Source organism: Protobothrops mucrosquamatus, unplaced genomic scaffold, assembly GCF_001527695.2.
Source record: "Protobothrops mucrosquamatus isolate PMUCROS unplaced genomic scaffold, P.Mucros_1.0 scaffold3306, whole genome shotgun sequence".
Taxonomy (NCBI): Eukaryota; Metazoa; Chordata; class Lepidosauria; order Squamata; family Viperidae; genus Protobothrops; species Protobothrops mucrosquamatus.
The window spans coordinates 66,030-72,475 of record NW_015389296.1 but is presented as its reverse complement, the minus strand read 5'-3'; the positions used below and the strand labels follow the sequence as shown (position 1 = coordinate 72,475).

Genomic DNA, 6,446 nt, shown 5'->3' with positions numbered 1-6,446 from the left:
TCCACATGAGGGAGGGACCATATAAATGCCCTGAAAAAGGCTTTAATGACTACACTACAGCATGTTTATTTGTCATAAAGGGATCAACACAGGACAAAATGGAATGTGGAACAAGCTTCATTGAGAATTGTGCGCTTAGTTCTAACAAAAATATTTAACACAGGAAAAATCATATAAATCCGTGGAATGAGCTTCATTTGAAACAGTCAACTTACTCATCATCAAAGGAGCTAGACATGGGAGGAAGCTTATTGTATGCAATGTGCAAAAATCTTTGGTTTGAAGTGGAAACTTACTTTCCAAACATCCTGTAAGGACCTGGATGAGCTGTCCCTATCAGGAAAGTACAACTCTTGATGCCATATATTTAATCAAAATAACTTTTACTGAGAAACTGGTTGTAGCAAAGTCAAGCGGAAGCTTACATTTCCATGCAAAGCACCAAACTATTTTTTCCCTTTCAAAGCCCATCCCCCCTGGCCAGTCCACCAACAGCAAATACTGTGTTGCAAGGTTGTTTTGAGAGCACTGAGATACAGGATAGATAACGTGTCATCTTTTGGGCACAGCGACCTTAGAACCTTCCCCCGCCCTAATTCCCATGTGGTTATAGCAAAGCGAAAGTATGCAAAGAATACTCTTCCAGAACGTCCTCCCCTTCCCACCAGAATGGCAGGGCACCCAAAAAGGGGACCTGACATGCTGTCCCTCCCAAAGAGAAGGATTAACTCTGCAAACACTGGGAGACAAAAGATAATTATAACAATCATTTAGGTTTATCAGGATATTGATTATGAAAATGTTTCACTAGCCTAGGGGCTCTAACGTGCTGAAAATTAACCCATTCATTCTGGCCACTACAAGTGTCCTTCCATGCCACTAATATTGGAGGTTTCCCCTATGCTTACGGGAATCCAATATCTCCTTCAGCTCAAAGTGTTGTTCACCCTCTACTTTCTGCCACTTTAAAAGTTTTTGCTTGGTTCTTTTTTTGTCAGCTTGTGCTTTATAGATGTTGCAAGCATCTGTGGGTGCTTTTTGTATAACAGGCCAGGTATTTTGTAATTTGGAGACCCATACCTTCAGGGACGGTAACCCAGGGTCATTAATGGGGAGTTCTGGCATGGATATGAAGTCTTGACTGGTAGCCACTCGAAAAGGTGAAGCCAGTACTGCTGTGCACAGAATTAAGTGACACTTCCACAAATGGCAAGAGACCAGTCCAGTTATCTTGTTGATAATAAAGCATCTAAGGTATTGTTCCAACACTAAGTTCATTTGTTCACACCCCCTATTCGTTTGGGGGTGGTGACTTGAGCTAAGTCCTTGGTCATCCCAAAAAGGCCTGTCAAAATGTAGAGGTGAATTACACCTCCCTATTTGAAATAATACGTTGAGGTGCTCCATGTATTCTATAAATAGGATGCAGAAATAGTTTAGCAAGATCTTGGGCAGTTGGGATCTTTTGACAAGGAATAAAATGCACTTGCTTGGAGAATAGATCAGTCACCACCCAAATTACTGTATTTCCCCCATTTCCGGGGAGTTGCACAATGAAGTCCATAGAGATCTCTCTCCAAGATGCTTACAGCTCAGCTACTGTTTGAAGAAGCCCCGGAGATTTTCCTTGATGTCGCTTTGCCAAAGACACACCGGACAGCTGGCAACGTAGCACTCAATGTCTTTCTTGAGAGATGGCCACCAAAATGGCCTTTTAACATGTTTTCCTGAAAATAACTATTCCTAAAATAAACCCTAGCTTGATTTTGTATATTTTTTTAATATAAGCCCTATTCCAAAAAATAAGCCTGTCGGGTGGGCGTGGCCAGCACAGGAGGTGGCGAGTGCACGGGGGCTGATGGTGTCAAGGTGCGGGAGAGGCAGGCAGTCCGGATGTGCGGTGCAGCTGCCTGGCTTTGGGGGAGGCTCATGTGGCAGCAGCAAGCAGAGTCATGGGGGGAAGAGGCAAGCGATCCAGACATGCTGCACGGCCACATGGCTTTGGGGGAGGCTCAGGGAAGGAGGAGGAACTGAGCGAGAAAACCTCTGCGTAGGATTGAGAAAACATGGAAAAACTGGAAGCAGGAAGGCCAGGTGTGGAGACAGCCTGGGAAAGCGGCGGGACTGACGGAGGGACTGCAGATGTGGGCCACCTTAGTCCCCTCTTCCAGCCAGTCTGCAGGGGGGGGAGGCTTGTTTGCGGAGTTTCTTCAGTGCAGCCCATCTTAAGCCTTGGCTTCCAGCGGAGCATCCGAGGCGGTTTAGAGGTGCATGGAGTTCGTGGCAGATTTTTCAATGAACAACTTCTTCCCTGCTAGTCTCCTTCCTGTGGCATTGCTCGGCTCCCGCACCGAAGCCCTTCAGTTCTCCTGTGTTCTTTTAGAGGGGTCCATGCCTCTGCCTGCTGTTGCTGCGCAAGCCTCCAAATCTCTCCTGAGCCAGGTGGTTGCGCAACAAGTCCAGATTGTCTGCCTCCCCCCCTCATGTCTCTACGCTTGGACTTACCTGTGCTGCACCAAGGGACCAGCAGGCTGTGGCTGCTGCTGCACACCGTTGACTCCCTACGCAGCTCACTGCCTCTTGTGCATGTGCTGGGTGGTGGGGTTCCCTACTGGGCTGATCACCCTGATACTGTATTTCCCAAAAAATAAGCCCTAATGGCTCTTTTGGAGGCAAAAAAAAATATGTAAAACAGATCTTATTTTGGGGGAAGCACGGTAGGTGCAGCGTTTTCATGAAACCAAAATGTCCTGCCATTTTAGAGTCATAACTCAAAGCCATGAGTTTCTGACTTTTTGAAACATAAACGTTTCTCCCCCAACCAGGCTAGTCTGTTTTGGATTGAGCAATAGATACAAGACATGATGACCATTTTGGACAAATGGCTGTCCAGTTTCTTCTTAAAAACTTCCAGTGTTGGAGCATTCACTGCTTCTGGAGGCAGGTTGTTCTACTGGTTAATTGTTCTAACTATCAGGAAGTTTCTCCTTAGTTCTAGGTTGCTTCTCTCCTTGTTTAGTTTCCATCCCTTGCTTGTCCTGCCCTCAGGTGCTTTGGAGAATAGCTTGACTCCTTCTTTGTGGCAGCCCCCGAGATATTGGAACACTGCTATCATGTCCCCCCTCATCCTTCTCTTCATTAAACTAGATATACCCAATTCCAGCAACCGTTCCTTATATGTTTTAGCCTCCAGTCCCCCAATCATCTTTGTTACTCTTCTCTGTACTCTTTCTAGAGTCTCAACATCTTTTTTATATTGTGGTGACCAAAACTGGATATAGTATTCCAAGTGTGGCCTTATCAAGGCATTATAAAGTATTAACACTTCACGTGATCTTTATTCTATCCCTCTGTTAATGCAGCCAAGCACTGTGTTGGCTTTTTTGGCAGCTGCAACACACTGTGTTGAATTGTGGTTGTAAGTTGAGAACTACCTGTATTACTGTCCTTCCTGATGAAATAATCAAAAGAATTGATTCCATTAAAAGATTCTATTGGCTGAATGGAGCTGTTACCTGTGAGTGAATTTAAGTTCCTCTCCAGAAATGTCAGGCCCTTACATCTAAGTATTTAGCTGGTTATAAAGCAGAGCTTCTTGCTATTCCAAATGCGAGTTTGAACCAGGGTAAGAGATATCTCCTTTTTTCTGTGCGTTTTGTATTAATTGGCAAGTAAATCACATTATTGCATTTGATTTCATTATGCAGAAATATTCCAATGCCCCGATTAAATTTTCAGCATTCATTGCCCAAACATGCAAGTGTTGTTTCTAGTGCACTTGTTTTAATCCAAATAAATATGAAGTATTTGGAGATGTTAAAATGCAGACCTTCAGAAGGCAGATAGCGGAACATATCAGCATTCGCAGTTTAAAAAATGTGTTGGCCTTGACATACAGTAGTGACCCAAATTGTGGAAACTTTTTGGGAAAAGTGTATTTTTGAGGTTTGATGGCTAATAACACCACTCTTTTTTTGGAGTAGTACCATAAAATTATATATCAATGGAAAGATAATTTAATCAAGAACGTAATGCAACATAGTTTGTTCAATTATCTGTACTGTATTCTAATGAAACGTTATAGCCAGGGCTTTTTTTCTCAGAGAAAAGGTGGCGGAACTCAAACCTGGCCACGCCCTCATCAAACCCTAGGACCGCCCCTTTAGAGAACAGGAATGCAAGTAAAATTTGGGAGGGGCTATTTCCGGTGCGGGAGGGGCTATTTCCAGTGCGGCCGGCCCGGAAAAAGGTGCCGGAACGCGGTTCCGCCGCGTTCCGGCTGAAAAAAAGCCCTGGTTATAGCCAAATAACCAGAAAAAGGAAGCACAAATTGCTTAGGTTGATATCAGATAGCTTTCCTTCATCTGATTGTAGCCAATGAGTATGAGTGTTTAGAGAGCCAATCAGGTGTCATCTAGTTTTGGCAATGAGCCAATCAGATCACAATAGGATTCAGTTATTGAGGTCATGTATTGAAGCTGAGAGGAGGACATTTGTCAGTGTGTTATGTGATCGCTATCAAGTTGGTTGGGTTTTTTTTGTGTTCTTTCATTTAGTGAGCTTGTAAAATGTAATAAAATTAAAGTAATGGTGCAAAGAGTTGACTGGTCGCCCAGAAAGCGATGTAAAATAGAATGATTAAGTGAACAAGGCTACAGTTATAAAGAAATGAGAAGAAAAATTGGTGGAAACTTAACCAAAGGTGGCATTTCTACTGTACACTTTTCCCAAAAGGTTTTCACAATTTTGGCCGCTACTGTATAACACTGTATGCAGAAGACAAGCTTAAAGTTTGTAGTGGACTTGTGGCATTCTTTTTAATCTTTACCAAAATCCTTATAAGAAATTTGCACTATTTCTTGGCTGCAGAGAGCAGGGATTCATCTGGTGTCAACACAAGAAATTACATTACCAAGTTAAATATTCTTTCAGATATAACTATAAAACAAGGAGAGCAGTTGGTTCTGGCATGCAAATACAGAGAGTAAATGATAAACAATAAGAACACAAGTCAGCTGCATTTTGTCGTAAGTTGCAGTTTTAACATCTTTATAAATGACATCTCAAAGAGCCATAAGCTGCTTTGGGTAAAATCTGACTGAAAACGCAGTATTGCAAAATAGGCTGTCATTAGATGGATGATTAGTAGAGCATACGCAGGCTGCACATTATTATTATTATTATTATTAATTGTATTTATATCCCGCCCTTCTCCTTTCGGACTCAGGGCGGCTGACAAATGATAAAAAGCTAACATATTACACCCAGTTAAAATTTAATTAAAATGAAATATTTGAGAATGTCAAATTTAAAAGTAATTAAAACCCCTATAAAATCCCCTAGGCCAGTCCCGCTTGCTGGAACAANAAGGGCATGAGTGACCGTGCGTAGGGCGTCCCGGTCCAGAAACGGCCGCAACTGGCGAATCAGGCGAACCTGATAAAACGCTCCCCTGGTCACGGCCGACAACTGGTCGTCCAATGTCAACCGTGAATCCAGGAGAACACCCAAGTTGCGGACCCGATCTGAGGGGGCCAAAGTTTCGCCCCCTATAGTCAGCGATGGACATACATTAATGAACGCTTTCTGAATGTTTCATGACGACTCAGTTTCATAACAAGTTATGTAGAATAGTTATCTCAACTAGGGATGGAATATTTTCAAGAAACACTACTTGCCATCATTATTACATTGGTATCCCTTGTGCTTTGATGTCCCATGCAATGCATTCACATCTGATGATTGGTTAGAAAAGCAGTTGTATTTACTTTCCTTTGTGATGCATCTCTTAGTTTCAATAGCAAACTCTAAAGTACCCCACCTTGACCTTCGGTTTATAGCCAACTGCTTACAAGCCCCTTCCAGGTTAAGTTGAAATATGACAATCAACAAAGGGAACAAAAGGACCCAAACATCTCCTCACCAGTCATCTCAGCACCAAGATGAACATAGATTTATTCCAAACTTGTTTACAAGCAGTAAACAATATCCCAATCAAGAACTACCCCCCAAAAAAAGCTAAAAGCAAGCAGCCCAACCAAAGAACCTCCCAGACTGCTCCCAGCACACAGACGGGGCAAGGCAGTAGAATATAAACTGAGAACAAACCCCGTTTCTTAACTAGCACTAGTCCTAATCTTTTAGGACTCGTGGACTTCAACTCCCAGAATTCCTGAGCCAGCATGGCTGGCTCAGGAATTCTGGGAGCTGAAGTCCACGACTCATAAAAGAGCCAAGGTTGCCTACCCCTGCTTTTAGGGCAATTATTTATCGTCGCAAAGGAACTGAGCATGCGCATAAATAAGACTTGACAAAAAATCCCTGCAGTGCAAAGAGGGAAAGAAGAGGCTTTGGCTTGCGCTGGGAGGCTCTCCCGCCAAGGGCAAGAAAAGAGGGTTTTGCCTCTCTAGAAAGCAGCACTCTCTGACCCAGGATCTGGGAGGCCT

The 6,446-nt window shown here is 43.2% G+C and overlaps 1 pseudogene; it reads left to right on the top strand.

Moving 5' to 3' along the window:
* Positions 1-5: 5 nt before the first annotated feature.
* The window catches only part of LOC107297436, a 14,709-nt pseudogene continuing 8,268 nt past the window's right edge, over positions 6-6,446 (top strand).